Genomic DNA, 24,580 nt, shown 5'->3' on the forward strand with positions numbered 1-24,580 from the left:
GAACACACCTTTTCAAACTGCTAATTTCGGTTGTAATCTATGAATCTTACTCTTTTAAATAATAATGGAACGATCACAGTTAGCTTTTCATTGAAGAACAATACTACAAATAACATTACAATTAAATATTCCTTACATCTCTTCCTCTGTAGTTTTCCGTATTTACAACTGCGCCTTTTTAAATACTTTGAAAGATATTTTAAGCAGAGAAATTCTTGGTTCCAACAACATAAGATGGCGAGCATATTCATACCTTGAATCAGATTCTGCCTTGGGTTCTGTCATACAATATGTCATGAATATGATACTCGATTTGGTTGTGTGACTGAATTCATTTACACGAGGATACATATCACATTAATGACTTTATACTATTGTTACGACAGTGGGGGTCACGTGACGCTAGTAACACGTCATATTCTCGAACGTTCACGTCACTTCCTGAAGTTTCGAGTGGTTACTAGATATGCGGTATTCCTGTATATATAAGACCGGTAAGAAGTGACGGCAACAATGTAATGTAATGTGTAATTGAACTGCAGACAGAGATAGATACGGACAGTTGAGTCGAGCACGAGAGGTGTTCGTTGTGAATTATAGCGTTTGTTATAGCGCGACTGTGGAAATTAAGTGTATTGCAAAGTTGTATTCAGAAAGAATAAACCAGTTTTATTTAAGAAAGGACTTGTATCGCTAAAGTTTTTTCGGAAAAAATTATACGGAAAATTAACTAACGAACGGAGGTGTAACAATATGATAAAATGTTTCTCTTTTACGCAGCAGTTATAAATACTTGCTTGTTTTATATTAGATGATTGTAAGTATAGTCAGGAAAAAATATATATATATATTAACTTAACCTTAAAGTGCATCCATCTGCTGATTTTTTTAGGCTTTTGTTATGAAATATTTAAGCATTTTATCACCTGGAATAATATAAAAATGATTTAAATTATTCTACATACAAGACTTGTGGTCAAAGTCTCGGTTGAATTATCTTTATCGGGTTGACTGTGGTCTAATAAAGGTCATACGTGAAATATTTGCCCATACTTATTTTCCATAACAAAAACTTTAATGATTCATTCGTGGTTTTAGATATTATTATGTTATAGTTGTCTTTATTTGATAATTATAATGTTGTGATGTGGTTTAAATTTATGAATAACATTCAGGTGCCTTTATCTATGACTCAGATAATTCTGTATTACAGAAAATACTTTTGTTTTTAGCCACATTAGGTGTCGGAAATGTCATTTTCAACTTATGATAAAATTACACATTGTAATGAATTTTGATATATTTATACAGTTACATATATATAGCATCAGAATAGGTGTTATATTAGTTAGAGATACACTTATATATCATTCCCATCATCTATAATTACACAGAGGCTATTTTTGTTATTAAATTGAGTATGTGTACATAATTATTTACATATTTGTATGAATTATGTTCTAATGAATGACTTAGTTCGCCAATGCCTAAAATGAAATGAGCAAATTATTTAATTTTGCTTGGTGAGCCAAAGGCCTATGTTTGTGTAAATTTTTATCTTTTGTGATGATATCTATATATAAAACTCAAAATATCTCTGCTTGCTTGCTTGTTTGTCCGTTTCGTTCACTGCGCAGATCACATTTCCCACACATGAAGGTACGCAAAACGACAATTTTTCGTTGATATACGCATCTATCATCTGCTTGCCGAACCAGTGATTTTATCGTTAACAAATACATTACAAGAATAAATTCTACGCAGACTTGACATTTTTGGTAAGTTTGAGTTAACATTTAATTTAGAATATAGCATTATAAGGATATTTATTCATAAATAATTGCTAATACATCATATATTTAACCTCACAAACAAAAGAAATGTATGCAGAATTAGAATGCAATGTGTGAAAAAGCAAACAGTAGGCCTAGCCTATAAAATAGAATTATGGCGTCTGCCATAAAATAGACTACGTGAAAACAGTAAGGCTTAATATATAATACTTATTATGTACAATGAAATTAAATTGGCAAATCTCTTGTATGAGGTGGAAGGTGGGTCGAACCTGGAAATTTTATTTTCTTATATATTTTTATTGCTATTAGAATACACAGGCCTATTTAGTTATAGTTTATTAAGTATACATCTACTAATAAGTCGTATATTTAACCTCAAACACAAAGGAAATTTATGCAGAATTAGCATGGTGTGTGTTGAAAAGCAAACAGTAGGTCTAGCTTGTAAAATATAATTATGCTGTCTTCCATAAAATAGACTATGTGAAACGAGTATGGCTTACATTATAATATTTATTGTGTAAAATGAGAATAAAGTCAAACCAGCGAATGTATTTTATTCTACTTTTTTTTTTCTCCCGGTGGTTTGATACCTGGAAGTGTTTTTTTTTTTCTCATTTGATACATTATATTGTACAATATTGCATTTTGTTCATATTATATTTCATACACCAATGTCATATTGTGAATACGGTACAACATTCATAAAAATATAATAAATTTACATTAGAGCAAATGCAACACAATATTACATATATATTTACGTTTGCAATTTTAATGGTTGAGGAGGGATGACGGGGGATGAGTGAATAAAGCTAGGCTTATCCTGTTCGCCAGAACGGGTACTTATTCATGTATAAGATAATCTAAATATTCTCCATAAGGGTCTATTTATCCTTGCCAGTATAAACATCGTTCATAAAGAAGCCCTGATTGAAAACAGGTTCGTAGTTTATTTTCAAACATCAAACCTGAGGCTGTTTTTTCTTTTTCATAAATTCACAATATGGAACGGGGAAACAGAGAGAGCAGGAAATGCCGGGTAACGCTGCTAATTCATAACAATTTATAAATAGATATAATCGTGCAAAATCCACGACAATTTAAGCTACCTAGAAAAAACAAAATCAATATATATATATATATATATATTTGGTTCAATCACATCGAATATGTAAAGTATCGGTATCAAAAATAGTGTTTTTAATTTATATTACAAAATATTAAAAGTAAGACGAACAATTACATTATTTTCATGGATTTAGACGCCTCTCCTAATTCTGGATTTTCTTCACTGATTATACATTATACTTTCATAATTATGTTTATGCTAATAAAAGTAACTATATATGATTTGTGAAGCCTTATGAGAGGCTTAGCACTGATAAAATGCGATAGTCAAGATGCTATGGAAACATAATATTAATGTTCGGAAATTGAAATGAAAGCTGATATACAGAGAGAATAAATCATGCACACTCTCGGCTATTATTCAACAGTGATACACTATTCATCTTAGCGACGAATGAATACTTTACAGCTATTTACTTATGTTATTTCTGTGCTCCACTGTGTAATAATGTAGACTTATTGTCTAAGCCAGTTTTATATATATATACATACAGTTGTATATATGTATATTCAGTTATATATGCACAACGGAAAAATACACATGGCTAAAAAAATAAAAGGAGAACAGAAAAATACGGTTTAACACATTTACTATTTCAGTTTTCAGGGAAAGATTATCATAAAAATAAGTTTCCCACATCTTATGAGTTGTTTGCATAAAATATTTTTTACCACTGTCGTACCAAGAAATTAGACTGCAGACATTAAATATAAAGCTCAACTAAGGTTTTGTAATGTTAAGTAATAGTATTGATTGTTTATAAAACAACCAATATTATTTTTAATCGATTTGTCCAATTTTGTGAAGTAGGGCTAATTTTCACTTTGTAGCTTGTTTTTTTTTATGTGAAAACAATGAGATGAACAGTGCAACTTATTTCACATAAAAACTTCGTTGTGTCTCTCTCATAGGGAGGGAGACATGTTATATTTTCCATGTTTCTTTTCTCCTTCATTCCAACAATTACAATTCAGCATCACGCTTATATTTATTAGTTGGTTGTTTTGAGTTTTTGAGGCCTAATACCTTGAACCACTATGTCCAGCGGAACTTCTTTGTTCTTGGCTACCGTTTCGATTTCAGGTGGATAAAGACAAAACAATATAAAACACATATTTTGGGCTGCAGTTCCATTTTTCCTCTCAATCCAAATGAAACGTTGCACATAGATATATTGCGACAACTCCGACAGACTAAACAGACAGATTTCATATTTGTTTCTTGTTTTTAACTTTCAAGGGATCAAAGATAAAAAAAACAAAATCGCAATATTAAGGTTTTTGGCTTTGTATTTCTTTATATTTCAACCAATCCAGATGAGATTTTGCACAAAGATACCTTACGACAACCCTATAGGCGAAAACATTCATATTTGGGATATCTCTCTTTCTTTTGAAAACCTTGCAATGCTTGTAATAAGGATCTCTGAACATAAAAACATTAGTCGCGTAGCTAAACGGTAAAAAGGATTGTTATTAATAGTGTTTTGATTCACACAATACCTGAAAATGCATATACGGTGTCGAATAATAGGTCTTACGTGTCCAAATATCACTAATAAAATTTCTGTCACTGTGAATGAATATACTTACTTAGAAACTAACTGCCTTATATATAATAAGATCACAATTTGTTATGCCCCAGTACATCCTGCGGAAGGGGGAGACAAATTATATTCACTTGCCTTTCTAATTGTACTTTAATTTTACCATAATCGGATGTAGAACTTTGAAATCCAATTGATTTTACTTTACTATACGTTTATTGTATTTAAATTTTGCAATTGATGAATAACAAAAATCCCGATAAGGGAAGCTATTCACTTTCTACAAGTCCATGAGTTTTAACGTTGGATGTTTAAGTTTGTTTAATCAATAATACACAAATCGCTGTAAGTTTTATTCGGTTAGTGATGCTTTACGATATTTGAAACAAAAGTTGAAAATTATAACTAGTAAATATGACTACAACAAAAAGATTGGAATATTAAATAACTCAAGATGTTTTGCATCCTAACTCTTAAAAGTCTATTACTTTTCACTATCGGGGGAGAAAAAAACAATCGAACATTATTTAGGCTACAAAGTATAATATCTTAGGTATTGTTATAACAGCAACGAGCCTTTAAGGAAATAATCTGAACTACTAGACCCCCACAAACTATAAAATTGTTCTAAATGTATTTTCAAAGTAATTTAAGAAAATCGTATGATTCCAATTTACGGTTATGTTTAGATTTAATTTCGTTTATAAATTTAGATGTTGAATTGTTCTAATATATTGCGGAGTCATTATAAAGAGACTACTAAATGGTGAGGTCATTTATTCGTTTTTAGGTATTACTTTGGCTTTCTAATCATAGGAACAAATATACATAACATTTAAATGCATACATTTTCTAGAAAGTTTAATGATTTAGTTCAAATATTTTTTAAATCCTTTGATATTTTTTTCTTTGAAATAATTTTTTTCGACGCTTTTATTTTTTATAGCTCAATCAAGTTTTATTTTTACCTAACATTTTAAGACGCTTATGACCTATTCTTATTCTCTGAGCCTTTTGTGGAAAAAAGTTTGAGGATATCAAAGAGATGATTAAGATCCTTTATCATGTAGATTTTATCTAAAACGTTTCTCATAGTCGATCTGGAAACAACTAGGTTCTGTTAACCTGTTCTCTTTTCATTAGAGGTAGTGCAAAAAGCGTTGTAGCGTCGAATTATGTACAGATTTACTGATTCAAAAAGTTTAGTTGGTATAGCGATGTACCGATCTTTCTGTGATAGGTTTCAAGACCAAGCGTCACTCTACCTATGTTTTGATTCGTATTGTTGGATACATCATTCTAAGTTTGCAATTTGTTTATTGTTTAAAACAGGGTTTCCCAAAGTGAGAGTTGCGGCCCCTCTGAACCTTTTCTGAGGGACCGCCAAAAACTGGACCGAAAACAAAGATGTTGAAGTAATTTTAATTCTAAATAAACAATAAGCCGATAAATGTATATTGACTTAATTAAATGATACGGTATCTCGTTTGTTTGTTTGTTTGTTATGAATTTCGCGCAGAGCTGCACGAGGGCTATCTGCGCTAGCCGTCCCTAATTTAGCAGTGTAAGACTAGAGGAAAGACAGTTAGTCATCACCACTCACCGCCAACTCTTGGGCTACTCTTTTACCAACGAATAGTGGGATTGACCGTCACATAATAACACCCCCACGGCTGAAAGGGCGAGCATGTTTAGTGTGACGGGGATTCGAACCCGCGACCCACATATTACGAGTCGAGCGCCCTAACCACCTGGCCATGCCGAGCCTACAGTATCTCGAAAGGGGATGTTATTGTTTTTCCTATGGCGCTGTTTTTCAATCATCATGCTAAAGTTATAGGTTGGGGGGAGGCTCAAACCTTTTTATTCACATCACGAGAGCCGCAGACTAAAAGAGTTTGGGAACCATTGGTCAAAAACATTTGTTTGTTCATGTTATGTTTAGAAAGAAGAAGTGATTAGTTGATGAATTAGACGTTGTCTACTTTAATATTATTTGTAACTCAACTCATAAAAGTATGATTTAGATAATTATTTTATTAATGATTTTAGAGTATTTGATCATACTTCTCGCCCTCCTGTGGTTCAGCTGAAGATTTATAAAGCTAAAAACTCGCATTTGATAACGTGGTGGGTGCAGCACAGATAACCCATTGTGCAGATTAAGTTAATTAATCTCCTTTTTTTTTAATGAAAGACACATGAATTATTATTTTTATTTATTAGGTTGTGAAGCAACCGTTTCTGCAATTGGAATTTTGATGTATTTTAGTTGTTGTAGAAGTCATTATTACGATGACAAGCGTTGGAAAACTATTCAAATGTAGATAAAACATATTAATTCATTTAAGAAAACGGCCTCAACCTAATAAGGTGTTGTAGCTTTGCATGAATGAGTGCATACTTCATAAATTTCAAAATATATCTATAAGCACGATTGCTTTCAAATTTTCACATCGCAAAACACTTTTTATAACAGTGCATCACTACAATGACCTTCTATTAGGAAAAATGTGTATCATAAATCTATTATTTGGCTTGTTAGAATTTTTACTCTTGTAAATGCTTTCGTAAAATCATTATATCTAAAACGTAAGGATTATAGTAAAGCTCCTCTCTTTACCTTTCAAAATCATAGAGTATCTGTACCGTGCATATACTCTGTACATTGACACATCACATTTATTTCCTTTAATGATAGGAACGAGAAAAATAACAATGAACAACATCCCATGTTACACTCATTGCCAGAAAAAGGACAAGAACTCAAACTGCATTACAATAATAATTAATAAAGTATATTGTGAATATTTGCAAGTCTTCATTTTTTTGTGCATGTGAAAATTATTCTCTATAAAAGTCAATGAAAACGTGTTTCGGGTCAGGCAAACAAATTCTAACTATCTTCAATTACATTATTTTAAAGATACTTTTCCTCAAAAAGTTTCTGTGACCTGCTTGCTAATAAAGCATGTATCACTCATTTGTCGCTACTAAAATTTTGATGACTACAAAAATATTGCATAAGTTGTTGTAAGGGTTCTTTGCCTGGATCTCTCTTTAGTGAACAAATGTCGATTTCTCATCGGTAGGCAGCAGCAGCATAATGCACCAAAATGGAAAACAAAAATAAACAGTATAGTTACTATTATCCATCACCAGATTTGTCATATTGCCATTCAGTTTTGACAATCGATATTAGAATGACAAACTGTATCTAAAACTATATGATTTAATCACATATCTAAATCAAATTGGGCCCAGTATAATATAATGGTTAGCGTGGCGGACTGTATATCCTCATGTAGTTTTGCACGAATATCCAAAAACAAACTAACTAACTAAATTGAATCATCCATACAAATATTTAATTTTTTAAGGTTGATTTATTTCCGTTACTTCAGAAAGAGGCTGCTGAGATAATCATTTGGTGACAAAAGAAAAAGAATTTTTCAGAAAGCAAAACAACAACAATCGACTAAGAAACAGTGTAACATTTTTATAATTATATTTGTAATAAGACATTAGTGTTAGGTTTATTACGTTTTTAAGCATTGCGTTCTTAATCTAGTCCCTTGGAGATTTTCAAGGCGTGTACACCATAACAATTGTTATTGTATCAAATGGTTCATATAAATAGTGTTCCGATCATTGCTGTGTTTGTTGTATCACAGACGGCCTGAAGAGCTCTGGATTGTACAAAAGGCGTCGTCAGCAATGGATATGACAAATATAGTATGATTGGAATACTGTTATTATACACTCTTCTAATTCTTGATATTCCCTAAAGGTATATATTAAGAATGTAGTGTTTAAAAATACAATAGGCCTAATACAAATATTACAAGTATTATTCTAATCATTCTTCAACGGCTTGTAAAAATCGTACACACCATAACAATTGTGAGTATAACGGTTCCATCCATATTTTCCCTACTTAGTAACATCGAAGATCGCTTTCTACATTAGGAGATGTAGTGTGGAAGATTTCTATATCTTTTCAGTATTTCAACGAACCTCTTAAAGTACTGTGACACCAAAATCTTTTTATAACCACATTTTACCATTACAGGTTAGTTAGATTTGTTATATAAACGTAACTTTGTTGTGTGTAACTGGTATAAAGGTTGTAGTCATTTGAGTGTCTATTTTGGAGTTTTTTCATTATCTTTAAGCGCAAATATTTTATTGCGATTAATTCTAAAACTGATAAGTAACTGTTGCACATTTAGAAGAAAGCAACAATTGCTAATGTCCAATCGAATAATATTGTTGATTACTTCTGATCACGGAACTTTAATGCTATTTCTGAAGAAATGTTTTAGAAAAATTTCATTATTTCAAACCTTGTATAATTCGTTCTAGAACTAAGACTGATCTGGCATTTATAAAGTATGTACTTTTTAAGTAGGAGTGCAGGACTCCTATTGTAGATTTCTAATATTCTGTAATTAGTTCTATTGTATTCTATACGTATTTGTGATATACATATATATTAACATTGACATTTTCACGTAATTAAAATGTGTATTCAGCATAACATTTCACCATGATTTAAAAGTATCTCACCATAACGTTTAAAAAGTGCATATGTTAAATTTGGAAATATTTTCAGGAGGTTTGCTTACTTCATCGTGTAGTTTCGTGCTTAACTACAAGCAAATACTTCATCGTCGAAACTTAGTACACCAGCAACCTTTGAAGTAGTCCATAATTATTTATTTTGACAATCATGACTTTTAAGCTGCTGTACCTTTCATACACCACAACTTTAACTATTAACAATCATTCAATAATCAAGAATAAAAGTTAACTTTATCAAAATATTGGTATTATCCAATAAAAATCAAACATAGAATATACTTTGTATAAATATATTTTTGTCTTGAAGCTCTGAGTGTTACCTTTCCATTTACAAATAATTTAATCTGTCTAATTCTGTGACCAATTTACTAAGGTACGTTATGACTTATTCAAATAATCTAGATTTTATTGAATTGAGTCTATTGGATTTTGATTCTTTCGTATGCACGAAAAACTAATCTTTAAGATTAAATTGAAATATTTTAATGTAGAGGGAGTTAATATAATTATTAAATCGAGAAATCATATCTATAAGCAGTGTTGAACTATATTTTTACTGTGTATGCATATCCTTCTTACTTAAATGTGCAGATTAGCAAATGTGTATATGAGCTTTACTATTTATTTCCAATTTTGTATCCAAAAATCAGTTAACACCCTTTTATAAAATTGTTAAATAAAATTAAAAAGTAGCATATCAAGTCTGTAAAGATGCAATATTCTATTTGGTTCGTCAAATACGGAGCATATGAAAACGTTGAATTTATATGAAGTTAAATTATTGAATTCTAACATTCTTAAAAAAAAACTAAAATATATTTGCAATATTTTTTCTTATTATTGACAGACAGTGTAAAATTATATGACAAAGCGATGTAGTCACATAGCATTTTTATATTAAAAAAATAAAAAAAATAACGAAAATTGGCAATTCGCCAAACCAACAGAATAGAGGACTGTAGGTATTTTCATGTGTTAAGCAGTTGTTGAAAACGGTTCTGGAGGCAGGTGGCATGATAAAGCACATTTCAAAATCCATTGTTTCGTTAATCAAAAAAGAAGGGAGTAATAAAATGACAACAATGCAGATTTATGTATGAGGGGCATGTTCATTCATTGAGGTCTATTTCTTAGCATAGGTTAAGATATTTTTGGAAGTTGCGATATGCTACTACTAAGAGTTTCTATACTACGCAAGCGTGTCGTTTATAACTAAAAATGGTTAGAACTTAAATAAATATCAGCATTCACTAAATGAATGAGTATGCAAATATAAAGTACACGGAATATTAAAAAACAGGTGGAAGGATATATTGTCCAATAAATACACGCATTAACATCAAACCACCACTAAATACGAAATAAAACATACGTGGGGTGGTAGAAACAAATTCAACTGCTGTAATATGGTAAACAAGCTGCGTATCGAGTGAAAGTTTATTTATAGAAATTTGAATATATTGTTGTATCAATTAGTAGCCTTGCTTGTAACGATATTTTCGGCCCTAACCGAGATTTACATCAGCATTAAATGCATATACTTAGCAAACAATCTTTATAACGAAAGTATGATAAGTTGTTGTTGTTTGAATTTAAGCACAAAACTGCACAATAGGCTATTTGTGCTCTGTCCACCACAGGTATGGAAACCTGGTTTCTAGCGTTGTAAGTCCGCAGACATACTGCTGTGCCACTGAGGGGCGAGAATATTATAATAAAAATAAAACTAGATGTATTAAGCATTCCAACAAATCTCTCTGTTGATAGAAACAACAACAAAGAAAGTATATGTTTGCTAGGGAACACAAATGTATACTAAAAGATGCTTAGTTATCAAATGATAATCAGCATTTATAATCGTCTCATAGGTTATAAAGAATATACAGTTTCTTCTACTTGTTTTCATTTGACTAGCGAATTATATTTTATTATGTGTTCCTATCCTCTAGGTCTCCTTTCACATTTCAAAAACAGATCTATAAAGTATGTTTAATTTGAAAAAAAAACACAAAAACATGTTTGTTTTGCTAAGCATCACTGATGTGATTTCGACCCCAGGAAGAAAAAATGTCAGGGATGTGAATGCAAACTGTGTAGCCAATTTCATTTCAGGAACAACACAGGAATTTAGATAATGGCCGAATGAGTAATTTATCAGTTACAATTGAAACAAAGAATGATTAAATTGAAAGAACGCATTACCCAATACTGACGATCTGTTTGTGTAACAAAGAGTTACACATTCTCAAGATTTTATTGCCCACAGAAAGTCGTTGAACCATGTAATTATTTCGATGGCCTTGATGGAGAGCGGCTTTCGATTGAAACTATACGATAGATTGCCTTTATGCAGAAAAAGGAAACAAGTTGTTTAAGGAAATAGTGTCTAATATTTCAATACAGCAAATCTAAGAAATTTTATTTAAAAAATCTTTCAAACCTTAAAAATTTAGTACGATATTTCCTATAAAAACCAATAATTTGTATTAATTCTTTCACATTATATCATAATCATTAAAGGAACATATTTTATTCCTATGTGATTGGAGATCTATGTTCAAAAATAGTTTTACGAAATGTACATCTATTACCACAAAGAAAAACTAGGTTAAATTGTTAGTTTTGTATGAGATAGAAAATAAAGTGACATATAGCAAAATTCTTTGTTTAATGAAGATACAAATATTATTATTCACAGTAAGTCCATGAAAACATTAATAATACAAATTAGAATTTTTTTTCGGTAAGCTAGAAACCACTGAGTTTGTATTACTAAGGTAATGTGATGTTCTTGTTCATTGTTCATAAAAGAGAGTATATACGTACAATGAACATGTTCGTATATTAAAGCCTTAGAATATTCATTTGTTTCAAATTCAATTCAATACTGAAAATATGGTCTAAGTTAATCTGTTCATTATTATGTAGGAAATAGTTTTTTGTATTCAAAAGTTTTACTTCTAAACTATTCGGGGGTGGATATTTTTCTTCCTATTAAACTACATATGAACTGCTGCGCTTGAATAGTTAAAGAAAGATAAAACTTTCATGACAATCTTATTCTTACAAGGGAGAGTCTATAACTTTCTATTTCTTTCCTGTCATTTAACATACACAAAGTATTATCATATTATTGTATTGCAGACCTATTGCAGTCCGATATGTATATTACCACTTAACATTGAACCGAATTCTTGGGCAGGTGGTTAAGAGTTGTGGGTTCGAATCCCCGTCTCACCAATCATGCTCACTCTTTCAGCGGTTGAAGCGTTATAATGTACGGTCAATTTGTTGGTAAAAGAGTAGTCCAAAAGTTGGCGGTGGGTGGTGATGATAACTTGCTGCTTTCCCTCTAGTCTTTTATTCCTAAATTAGGATCGAGTGGCGCCGATAGTCATGTGTGTAGCTTTGCCAAAAAATCCAACCAAACCAACTAAATCATGTGACAAATTTTCTTATAGTTTCTATTCTTGGATTGTAGTAAACTGAGGAAAACTACAATAAAAGTAATTTTAAATTAATAAACATTTGTTAATGATTGTATGGAGTATAACTGACATAAAACAACAACAAATAATAAGCATAACTGATAGTTATAAAATCTGAAATACCCTCAGTCGGCATTTCGGCTGCTCAGCATAGTTCATATACTTGCATAGAATCAAATGGCCTAATGTTGTATTTTTAACAACGTATTTATTGCTCATAGATAAGAGGTTGAAACTGACATGATAGATCATTACTGATGTATTTGATGGTGTTTCGTTGTTGTTTGCATGACAACAACATACTATTCTGTCCGCATATTGGTTTGCAGAATAGATATATGTATATCTTTATCTTTATTGGAAATACTTCAGTATATTTTGTATCTTCATAAGAATTGCATTTTGTGTTAGTGAGTTAAAAGTTGTTTCAGGTTTTTCAATATATAGTAACACCTTCTATTATTGTAACAGTCAAAATCGAAAATAGGTTTCAGTAAATAAACATATATTTTAATTATCTGTAGGAAACTATCTTTAACTTTTAAAATAAAACATTACAATTTGATTTCTTTGTTGCGTCCACCAATGTTAAGTCATCGCTATGACCAAAGTTATTAAAACTTACTGTTAGCATAGTTGATCAGTCAGCTACAAGAAATATTTCCATTTTAATTTGATACTTAGCCTGATGTAATCATTTTTTTTTCTGTGTTATTTGGTCAAAGATAATCAGACGTGTGATATATTATTAACGCTCAATATATTCACTAGTTTCACCTAGCATATGTAATTTCCTAAAATTAATAAAAATGTTTTCTCCTGTATCGCACTAATACGAAATTCAGAATAAAAGTAATACAAATTTCGCTGAAGAAGTTGTAGATTTTTTTGTTTATAGCTCTCTTACGGAGTTATATAATAACAAATAAAATTTTTATAAGCTTGTAAGTTTTGCTAAGCTCACTAAGATGGCGTTTTTTTCATAAAATAGCTCATATATTGAACGATATTTCATAAAACTTACTGTATACACTAAATAAACACTTTTAGAGAATGAATCACCTTGAGAGTCATAAAAACTATTTGTATAATACAGTTTCCTTGTTCATGTATGATTCTCTTTCAAGCTAGTAAAGGACGCGTTATTGTTTGGTTAATGCAAAGCACTAACCGAACTTTCTTATCTGTTTTACACTTCTAGTAGACAGTCTAGGAGGTTAATCGTATCTCCCAGTAACTTCTTCAATAACACGTACATTTTACTGTACGTCATTTTATAACGACATACAAAGTTAAGACTTAAGAACGATTATTGCATATATTTCGGTATTACAGATACAGGCTTTTATCCATATACAGCAGTTTTCATGTTGAAATATTTTATGGTACGTGCTATGTTCAGTACTTAAGTATTTTCTAACTGTAATAAAAACACAAAACCTAATAAGACATTAGTTGATTCAATCATGTTAAAATAGTTTTTCGATTCTTTACTTAAGAAGTTACTATTACCATTTCTAGAAAAAATTATAAACTTATTTAGTAAATAACCAACAGACTGATTTTGCACATATAAGAGTGTTAAATAAACATATTAGTAAAATATCCGACGATTTTTTTTTGTCTCATGGGATAAATCTTTCCAGCCTATGGTCATCCAGAGATTTTATTTCATAATTTTCGGCTATTAAAATAATATGATAAATTCACTGTAATATTAATTCGATAGATACATTATGTAACATTTGAATTAGTGACCTTCCGCTTTTCAGAAAGGAAAAAAAAAGAGAACTAACTGTCTTCACGTGGACAATAAATTCCTTTACCTATTTAATATAACCCATTTAATCACCAGTTTGTTTTGAATATAGCTTTATTTACTTAGAGTATACCTTTTATGATCAATTGGTTACTTCGGCAAAGTTTAGTGTACTGTTCTATTTGTAATCTATAGATGGAATTTCATAGAGACAGTAACTGCTCTCATTTACAGGGTAAATTTACTGAAATAGAAATGACGTTCAGCTTAGTCACTTAATGTTTTTATTAGATTTTTAAAAACATCTTTTAGGGTACAGTATGACCCATGACATTTAATATGCTATGCATGTATTCACAAACATATGCAAGTTAAAAAACCTATGCATACTTATTTTAAGAGTAAAGCTAACCAATGCTAGAAATCCTCGATGTATTATTTAACCTTACCAATAAGTATCTAGTAAATATGTATTAAGTGGTAAATTGGGCAAAATGCTTTTAAATGATTTTTTTTCTAAATCGTGTAAATTCAAATATTTTGATGAAACTCCAAAACTAGATTGGGATCCCATGATCTGATTCACACGTTCAAGATTGCTTTACTCTACTTTCTTATTTTATACATTAAACATTCTGTGCTTTTCTCTAATTAATGGTGAATAATTTTTATAATGTGCCATAGAGGTGCTTTCCAAACTTCTTTGTCTCGTATTTGTTGTTAGTATAACTTGACTTATCAGTGGAAAAATTTACATTTCTTGAACATATCCTTTGAGTTGCTCTCAGGTGGCACAGCGGTATGTCTTCAGACTTACAACGCTAGAAACCGGGTTTCAATACTCGTGGTGGGCAGAGCACAAATAGCCCATTGTGTCGCTTTGTGCTTACCTTCAAAGAAACAGACAAACCTTTTGAGCTCTTTCAATTGTTGGTTTGTACTACATGTTCTTACTTAGCTCTTATATCAAGTGTTTTTTTTTCAGCGAAATCTACTTAAAACGTAAAATCTCAGGAAACATTTTCCGTCATCGACAAGCACATTCTAATCGGATCCGAAGTATTAATGAGTTTATTGCAGTAATTCAGTCTCCCCAATTTGAATTACATTTTCCATGCTCCTAAACTTTTTAATTTTCAAAACTACAAATCTAAAACATTAATAGACGTCGCTGATCTTGATATCTATTTTATCTAAGATGGAATAATTATACATTCTCAGTGATCATTTAAAAGAGCTATACGATATCTGCTAGCACATGTTAACATTACCACACTAAACAACATTGTACAAACTTGTCCGTAAACCTATTTTCACATAATTCATTAGTTATAATGGAATATAAACTGTAGATAAACTTAGCCCATTCATGAAAACAATACTGTTATGAACCCTTCTTGTTTTTGTTGACATTTATTTGCGATATCAGAGACAAAAGTGGTCTGTTCTGTATTTTGTTGAATTTAGTATTTTGAAATATCCTTGCTCCTATATCTTTCGCAAACATTTCATTCAGTAATTATATATGCCTCCATACATTGTTGCGATGATTTGATTGTGCTCGTACTAAACAGAGTACTTAGATTTGTTTAATGAAAATGAATACTAGTACTGATACTCTTTGGTAGCAAAGTCTAACGATTTACAGGAAAGATTTTTATATCACAAAATTATTTCAGTCTGAATACAATTGAAAAAAGTTAATAGGTTGAGTAAATGCTAAGCCTTTAGCAAATTAAGGAAATCTAAAAGCAGTTTTATCTGTATATTGATCTTCAAGCAAGTCATCAAGAAATGAAACGAAACACAAAGGCAATATTCATGATTAAATACATTAATATCGAAAAGATTCAGCCTAACTGAGAAATGGTTTAATTTCGGTAACCATAAACGATTTAGTAATCTGAACGAAAAAGTCTAATACCATTATCAAAATGTTCACGAATAATGTCACACGTGGATTTAATTATAAAAATACATTAATATTTTTCTGTCTTTCAAGTAAAATGTCGTATTATTTCTTATATTTACTTCCATAATATATCTTTATGCTTAAAGATAATATAAGTAATATAATATAAAATAGCAACCTAGTACCCTTATGAGGCTTCAGAATCACAATATCATTATTATTATATATTTTTAAAATTTCATTCAACTCTTTGCCTATATCAAATTGATTTCAATAATGTAAAAATATCGTTTAGGGAGCACGACAAAAAATATCCTAAAGTCACAACAACTAGTTGATTTAAAAAGCAATATATTTTTCAGACTAAAAAACATCAAAGTCTTCAAATATAATTTCGTCAGAACTTGTAATCGTTAATTTCTTTTCTGAAACAGATTCCAACTTAGTTTTCTCCTTTAAACGCGATTTGGGATTTTTTTATCCACCTAAAATGTATTAAAGCTAGTTCTTTGATAATTGTCAGAATAATAAATTTCACACAAATTATTGCGTGCTAATATAATATTTAAATCGCTTTAATAACTTACTCGAAAGAGAAAGCTGGATTTCTTTCATACTTCTTTATACAATAAATAACAAAAATAGTTTAATTTTTCCACTAGATGAAAACAGATTTATTAATACAATATTTGGAAGAAAAATATGTGTGTGTTTGCTTGTTTAAGCGAAACGCTATGCAATAGGCTATTTGCGCTCTGTCGTCAGAAAAATATATTTAGAATTTGTTGAGTTTGTTTGTAGTTAAGCACAAAGCTACACAATGGGCTATTTGTACTCTGCCCGCCACGAGTATCGAATCCCGTTTTTTTAGTGTTGTAAGTCCGCAAACACAGCGCTGTGCCACTAGGGGACCAATTTGTTGAGAACTGAGTATTTTACACATTACAAAATGAAAGTTCCCATTATAGAAACAGTGCATACACTTCTTTAAAATAGACTTTAAACTGTGTATGAACTCACCTGTAGTGGATAATGTGTATTATGTGGACTTCTGTTCCAATTTCATTATTAGTGAATATTTTTTCTTCGATGAAATTTAAACGTTTTTGGTCTTTTTGTTTTGCATGGCGAAGAAATTAATAAAAAAATAAAAACTTCCAAAATTTCTTTCGACATAAATTTCCTTATTTTTCGGAGGACAAAAAAACATACATTTGGACAAGTACTACTGCACTGTGGAGTTACATATCCAAAACGGAGGTTTTCATCGAAATACTTTGTACGTTACTTATATTGAGATTTCAGTCAGTTAAGATATTTCCCGTCACATTGAAATGTTTTGTGTCGTCATAAACTGCAAAATATTTGCAGAATTTTGAGTTTCTTTAATTGGTTAACGGTTTTAGTAGTTTAATCAACATTATAGAAGCACTTTGCATTGAGTTTTTTGTCTCCTACAAAGGGAGGGATCTTGCAAGTAAGTAATAGAATGATACAAAACCAACAGACTGAGAACACTTTAAATTGAAAAATTATCCACAGTAACACATATACTGTTAAGAAAGTGTGAGAAAGAACAAAGGTATGGGCGTAATTTAAATGCTTAACATTAAAACTTCTGTCAGGCACTGTTGAAAATATTTTGATTTTAAATTCGAGAAAGTAAGTGATATTTGATCCCCGAGTCCTTAAATTACGGATTTTGTGAATCAAAAAGCTAATTTACAGCTTCTCTATTTTTTTTACAAAATAGCTTTAGGGAATTTATAAGATTGCTTGCTTCACAGTGATAGAACCGATAAATATAGAAATAATTATATCTATTCCATGGCAAAGTTATTACATGTTAGGTAGAAGGCTTAGCCAGATGCTTTATTTGTGTAAGTCAAAGTAGGATGAAAATCATTTTGAAGAGTGGGATTATATCCAGCTTTACTTAACAAAAATAGAAAGCAAAGTTAGATGCTTCCAAATGTTAGTAATCACATTTTCAAGGAATATGTTTTAAACACTATCTCAACTAGAAATTCTTTTATACTTATATAATTGCAATTCTCATTTTTGAAACAGTAAAAGATATGCATCATTGATACCTATTTGACATTTCAAGGTTTGATATATATTGGGAACATGTTTAAATTATTTATGACAATATGACAAGCAAAAGTACCCGTCCCCAGTGATGTGAAAGTTTATGTTAATCTATAAATTTAAATTATTTTATGGACTTTTAAGAGGTTAATTGTGTTCCATTCTTGGTTTCACTCAGTTTTGTTTGTTTGTTTTGTCTGTTTGTAGTTAAGCCCAAACCTATACTATGGGTTATCTGTGCTCTGCCCACCACGGGTATCGAAACCCGGTTTTTAGCGTTGTAAGTCCGCAGGCATACCGCTGTGCCACTGAGGGGGCAGGTTTCACTCAGAGCCAAAGCTCTGAGCTACTTATACCGCCCACCTCGAAAAGTAATTATTGATCATTTTAGTCATGCTAAGAGCCGCCCACCAATAACATACGGTAAATTTACATTTTTATTCTATAAATTACGTCATATTTTCAAATGTGAATGATTGTGTGAGTAATTCCTAACAATGTATGGAAGAATATCCTACTTGCGAGATATAATTCGGCATAAATATTATTCATGCCTGTTCTCACGTCAAGTAGTTATCGCTAATAATAGATACTCAAGATGTTATTTTAATGTTTTAGTAATTGACATGGCTAAATTATGTTTTGTACCAAAATTACTCTCGTTATATATCACAAACTTTGATCATGTGATGAGATAAATATATTTGTAGAATTATTGAGCATATTATATTTATGTATATTTGTTTGGTACTTTTACAGATAGGAATTGCTTTCGATTTGACAGGGTTATATATAAGATCTAGTTTGTAACTTTAGTTACCTTGAAATGATGCTTGTCTGATGAGTGATGCTATGCAAGTTGAAACGTGATTCCATTATTTCTTTTCGTCACTGTTGAACCTTTTGCAATTAAATGAGTGGTGTTTGTTACAGCAGAAACATTTATTGTTAAGAGTAGGCTTCAGCAACATTTATGTAAGTTATTAGGAGCACACAACACATTCTGTTCTGGTTTATTTCTAACCTAACATACATAACATTGATAAGCATTATCCATGTCGGTACCTCTTTACTTATATTATTATTACATTTATCCCCAAAAGTACCTACTCTATTGCCTTTTCTGTACATTCACACAGTTAATCCGATTTACAAGGATATCGGTACCTTTCTACGTTGAGTAGGTAATCAACAGACCTAATAGATCAATCTGGACGTGATTATTTGTGGACTTCTGAGCCGACAAAGTCACCAACAGCTTTTGTGGAAAATGCATTAAATACATCGAAATTGATCCAGTAAAGAAACACGTTATCTCCTTTCCAATCAAAGTTACCGAAAAATGTTTACAATAAACAGGCAAAATGAGTACCCCAATATATTTTATCATTATTGAACGTTAAATGAACGTGAAGCTCAACTAACCAATACATGATTTTGTGCTATGGATTTCAAGAGAATTAGTGATATGGTGTGTGTGTCTAGATGACTGAGATGAATTTCTAATGGAGTTGAAAAATGTTACGTGTATTTTTTCTATTAATTTTATAGTAGAACATTTGATTGTACTCAGCTACGTATGGTGCATTAATTCTTGATCTCGTTTTAATATAAAATGTCAAAATTACAGAAAAACCTATGGTTTTAGGAGGTTTGCTTAAGACTCTTTATTCCCCTGGAGTAAGTGTGTATGTTTCTAAGATATTAAGTAAAGCTTTGTAATAACCAACTTTTTTTGTGATAAACATACAAAGTATATCTTCAGGTTATAATTCTAACAAATTGAAAATAAAAAATTGTCAACGCTTATTAATTTATCTGGTGCTGTACTCTTGTAATTTATCTTCGCTACTACATATTTAAGGTTTAAAAATGTATATATATGTGTGTGTGTGTTTTAGCAAAATGACTAAATTTATCGAGCCAGCTTACAGAACGTTTTTTCTTTTTCTGTCACTTTACTAAAAGAAACAGCTATGTGAAAAAGTAATTTTTTTCTTAGTTTATACCAGGATTATTTTCGTAATTCATTTATTAGGTTTACCAGAATTATTTTTAGAATAGAAAAATGCTTTAAATAATTTATAATAACTTCCTCATAAAACCGTTGTAAATGGTTTTAAAATATACCCGCCCCCCAGTGGCACAGCGGTATGTCTGCGGAGTTACAACGCTAGAATCCGGGTTTCGATACCAGTGGAGGGCAGAGCACAGATAGCCCATTGTGTAGCTTTGTGCTTACAAACAAAATATAAAATATCCCCACTAAAAATAGTTTTAGTACTAGAAAGTTTTTTCAGTGTACCAGAAGTCTGTGTAAATCTCATTTATCATTTGTTAATCTGGTGAGCCAATAGATTAACGAGAATTTTAACAAAGAAAAGATAATAACTGATGATGGTGTATCATTCACTCTGCTCGAGTCAGTTGAATCAGTTTTCTCCTCAATAAGCTAAAGCATTTTGTAAGTAAATATACTTGATGCAAAACAAGTTATTTATTTTAATACTTATTTACAAGGACCATATTTGAAGAAGAGAAAAAATGGTAAAGTTTATATCATACATATAAACTGTAATTCATGCACTAATTGTCATCACTTAAACTGAAACATTTCCATAAGCACATTTTCTGAAGAAGAAAGATTTGCATGCATGTCTAAAGCAAATTAACCTTAATAAAGCGATAGTATCGCTTTATTCGCAGCCATTTAAATAGGTGAAAACATAATTATAAACATATAATTACTACTCTGGATATTTCCTTGTCATAATAATTATATAAAATACTGTTGCACTATCGAGAACCTGCTCCTGTCTAACACTGATTCAAATAGTGACAACATTTGCCTACAGATGTGAAGCTTAAAGTAATAATTTTTGTTACATACTCAAACTAAGGTCTCCAGACACGAACAAGAAATGTACTGCCACAACTCTCCTGCACAGTTTGAATAAGCCAGACAACAAAGGCAGCGCCTTCATCGTTTGGCGATAGTATCCATCCCTTGAAGAAGAGAAAAGACAACTAGCTAGCCCATATTTCTATATAGCGTCGGAAGAAAATTCAATCCGCTTTTATTAGAAGTGAGTACCACAAGGTATTCAAGAATTTCAAAACAACAACAACAACAAAAATACATTTTTTTCAATCTTCTGCGAATGCTACCTACTACATTCTACGAACTATGTCGTATTTTATCTATAGCACTTTCGAAAGCACACTAACTGAGTTACAACGCTAAAAATCGGGTTTAGGTATCCGAGCACAAACAACCCATTGTGTAGCTTTTTGCTTAATGAACAACCAACCAACCACAAACTGAAGAGCATTGACCATCCTAAAGTTTCAGTAAACTTATAACATAATAGACCGAGTTCAAACTATCTTTTTACCATCATACAGCCACCAGTTAATGAACTCTCTCATGCTTTGTTTTTTTTAAACATCATGTTGTTTTATACAATTCACACCTAATTCTTATCCGATTAGTAAGATATTTAAATCTTGATCTTGAACATTCACTCTCGGTGTAATATGATTCTCCTGGATATTTATACTGAACAAGATGTTATATCCTGGTATACCAGCTACTGAAACTTGAAGACAAAAATTTAACAACAAAACACTTGCGAATTTGATGAGCTATTTTATTGTAAACAACTGGAGTAGCCGCGGTCACAAAAAAGAGTGCCGCTTTTTTCTTGTCTTTTTGTTGACCACAGATAAGAAGAAATGTATATATATATATATATATTACTGTTATTTTTTCGCTTTCGATGATAGGTTTATTGACAATATTTTAGATTTAGCAAACTGTAACAAATACATTCTTGAACAATATATTCCATATATTACATCCGTTTTTCCTCAGCCTCCAAAAATGACTTATATATCACATTTAATAACATTAACACAAAAACATTTCGGGAAAGGTTTTTGGAACTACACCATATTTCAAACACACAGACAACCTATATTACACTGGCTTATCTCAAACATAATTATGTAGCTAAAATCTGTGCTGTAGTTTCTAAAGAAAAAAAAGTTTTAAAACTTATACAATTCTGCTTTATATGACAGAATAAACAATATTTTAAAAACGGAGTTGAAGTTTCATTGAACATACAAAGTTCCCAGTTAGTAGTTAGTATCTAGTAGTGAAAAAATAATAATTAATAATGAGACTTAGGTTGGATGTATCAGGCATTTAATAAATCTTTGCTTTATATAGATACTCATATTCTATGATCATTTTTACAATTCTGAAGAACAGTTATATTAAAATTAATAAAGTACCCGCGCACATGATGCTTTAGTTGCCTATGATAAAATGTTATTGAGCTAAATATATTTACAGTTAACAACTCTTTAACATAAAAAGAAAGGTCACTGAAGAATGGATAAATTAATCATGTTGAATGTTTTGATACCATATAATCCCTTTTTATTTTATGGCATATCATTGGTTCTAAATTTTATAATGCTCAAAAATATTTTGTAGCAACTCTATTCATAGGACATGCGTTTTGAGCGATAATAATACAAAACATCGGTATATCAATTATGTTAAAAAAATTATTTTCTAGATTTAATCATGATTGAATATTAGTTAAGTTTATTAAGAGTTATTAGAGAGATCACTAAACAGATATGGCAAACACAAATCTGTATACCATGCCATTTACAGTTTATATTTGTAGAGCCTGGATTAAAATCCTCAAGAACCAGGTTTTTACATGGCAACGAACCAAGGAAGTAGCATTTCATACCTAATTCCAGACTTACAACGTCTATGCTACCTAGAAGTCTAATGAAACTTTATTTTGATATTATGTATTCATCTAAATCTACCTTGAAACGGTATCAAAGCTTAAAAGTCCTTCTTTAATATAATACAGAACTGTTTGAGAACTTTAAAAATATTAGTTGCAAATTTATTAAGACTGAAAATTGTGTATTTGTTTATATAAATGTTATTATAGGTAAAACATTTAAAATTGTAAAAAAACCGACAAATGTATTTTTACTTCATTTCAAAAATTTATCTACGGTTTGAACTATTTTAAGAACATGTTAAGAAATAACTGTAATTTTTGTTTTCACATAGATTTCAATATATGTATTTAAAGAAGTTTATCTTATTCTAATCATTCTAGTATGTCCAAGATGGTTTGTTTGTTTGTAATTAAGCACAAAGCTACACAATGGGCTATCTATGCTCTGCCCACCACGGGTATCGAAACCCGGATTTTAACGTTGTAAATCCGCAGATGTACTGCTGTGCCACGGGAGGGGGACATCTAAGATACTACGTCAAATTGTAAATATCACATTCAGACTCGTTAATTTTACAAAGTCGAGAAAAAAAGAAAAACTTAAGAAAACTCCTTTTCCAAGAAGCGAATGTATTGAAAATGTGTTTTTTATTTTAATTGAAAAGTATTTTAATGTGTGTTTGACAAATGTAATAAAATAAGGAAATATGTTGTACTACTCCAACCAACGAAATCGCTTTTCATTATTAGATTTTATCATGACATACTTTTATTAATATTTTATATAACCTTTCATTAGTGTAATAGTAAAAACATAATTAATGATTTTCTATTCAATACAATTATTCAATAATAAAGGATAATTAAACAGTTGCTGTAAATATAGAATGGAGATTCACGAATGTAATTGTAGAATGTTAAAAGAGTAAATAAGAGAGCTCTCTGTTAATATAAACATTACAACTGAGTAAAATATTCATGATAAATTCATATTCATATACTAGAAGAGATATACCCATGTGTGAATATGCTATACATGTCGTCAACTAGTGTAACGACTTCCATTGAAATTACGGCGCTATTTATTAAAGTAATTCGATGAAATAATAGCAGTAAACGATTGTCGTCCTTCAACGCAGAATTTCTCCTTTAGATATTAACAGCTAGCTTGTAAAAAAAAATAATAATTTTGCCTCAACAATAAAATGTTATTGATATATATATGTATATATATATGTGTGTGTATGTATGTATGTATATATGTATGTGTATATATACATATATATATATATGTATATATATATATATTGGGCTATCACAATTACATCTCTCTGCACCAATTGCTAAAAACATATACTATAACCCCCCGAGGGGTTGGCGGTAAGTTTATGGGCCTACAACGCAAGGGATTCCAGCAGATAGAGCGCATATAGTCTTTTGCGTAGCTTTGTGATTTATTCCGGGATTCGATTGTTTGTTTGTTTTTGACTTTCG

At 30.6% G+C, this 24,580-nt stretch overlaps 1 protein-coding gene and 1 long non-coding RNA gene across 6 annotated transcripts in view; one reads left to right on the plus strand and one right to left on the minus strand.

Annotated features, from left to right (window-relative positions):
- Positions 1 to 24,580, minus strand: part of LOC111087314 (synaptogenesis protein syg-2-like) — a 137,670-nt gene that overhangs the window by 90,933 nt on the left and 22,157 nt on the right. The window lies entirely within an intron of this gene.
- The window catches only part of LOC111087377, a 73,869-nt gene continuing 50,994 nt past the window's right edge, over positions 1,706 to 24,580 (plus strand). Inside the window, exon 1 of one of the 2 annotated variants that reach the window (XR_002612093.1) lies at positions 1,706 to 1,778. This is a non-coding gene — a long non-coding RNA (uncharacterized LOC111087377). The remainder of the gene's footprint in view (positions 1,779 to 24,580) is intronic. The other variant, XR_002612081.1, reaches the window with a different exon arrangement.

Source organism: Limulus polyphemus, unplaced genomic scaffold (assembly GCF_000517525.1).
Source record: "Limulus polyphemus unplaced genomic scaffold, Limulus_polyphemus-2.1.2 Scaffold2, whole genome shotgun sequence".
Classification (NCBI taxonomy): domain Eukaryota; kingdom Metazoa; phylum Arthropoda; class Merostomata; order Xiphosura; family Limulidae; genus Limulus; species Limulus polyphemus.